Below are 1,278 nucleotides of genomic sequence, written 5' to 3' on the forward strand. Positions count from 1 at the left end.
GCCCCCGGCGGGGCTTCCCCCGCGGAGCGGTGAGTGGAAGCGACCCTGCCGTCAAACACCTGGGTAGGAGCGGTGCGGGCACCTGCTGCCGGTTGGCATTTGGTTTGCAAAGCGAAGGGATACACCGGCACTCTGCTTTGTTACATGTACCAAAAATAATAATAATAAAAATTTATAGCAGTTGCGTGAGTCATCTTACAAAGGCCGTTCTCTGTAGGCCGACTTTTCAGGCTTAAATGAGAGTTTCAAGGATAAAGGCATGGAAGGGAGAAGAAAAATGCAAAGTTTTTGTGGCTCCGGGGTCTGGGTAGGAGCGGTGCGGGCACCTGCTGCCGGTTGGCATTTGGTTTGCAAAGCGAAGGGATACACCGGCACTCTGCTTTGTTACATGTACCAAAAATAATAATAATAAAAATTTATAGCAGTTGCGTGAGTCATCTTACAAAGGCCGTTCTCTGTAGGCCGACTTTTCAGGCTTAAATGAGAGTTTCAAGGATAAAGGCATGGAAGGGAGAAGAAAAATGCAAAGTTTTTGTGGCTCGGGCGTTGCGCCCGGGCTTCCCTTTGCCGTGGCAAGCAATCCCGCTTGGCTGGCTGTCAAGCAAGCCTTGCTTCCAGCTCTGGGGGGAAGAGCAGCAGGGTAAGGTGCTATCAGATAGCTGAATTTAACGGGGAGGACAATGGAGTTGCTTCTTGGTACCCTGGGAGCTTGTGGTGAGAAATAACTTGCACGGTGTTTTGCTAAACAAACAGGGTGGATGGAGGGTGTGCTACGTGCACCCACTGCCCAGGGGCTGCAGTCTGCTCTCAGCTTCAGCACAGCTTGCAAGATGTGCTGTCCTCGGGGCTTTGCTCCTGCCCAGCCTTTAAAAAAAAATAAAAACCAAAACCAAACCAAGACAGTGTGATGCTAAAACATCTCCAACAGACCCTTTCACTGGCTTTGGTGGGGTCGGCTCAGGCTCTTTCTGCCTTGTCCCCTGTGCCAGCCACCAAGCTGGTGCTCGTGCAGCCCCTCGGTGTGACCACCCAGAGGAGGTGGAGGGCGCTCATCCACTTGAGGGTTTGCAGCAGCTGTTAATTAGAGTAAGAGAAGTGCTAATTGCCTTCTGCAGAGTCTCCAACCAGAGGTGTGCAGGCAGGGAGGTTTGAGGCAGTCCAGTTATGGGGCTTCATTTTTTGGCAGGGAACATAACCCCTTCTCAGGAAGATGCTCAAAGCCGGTGTCTCTGGCAGCAACAGCGATGCTCTGCAGCACGATTTGGGTATCAAAGTAAG

This window comes from Aptenodytes forsteri, unplaced genomic scaffold (genome assembly GCF_000699145.1).
Source record: "Aptenodytes forsteri isolate BGI_AS27 unplaced genomic scaffold, ASM69914v1 Scaffold8, whole genome shotgun sequence".
NCBI classification, from domain to species: domain Eukaryota; kingdom Metazoa; phylum Chordata; class Aves; order Sphenisciformes; family Spheniscidae; genus Aptenodytes; species Aptenodytes forsteri.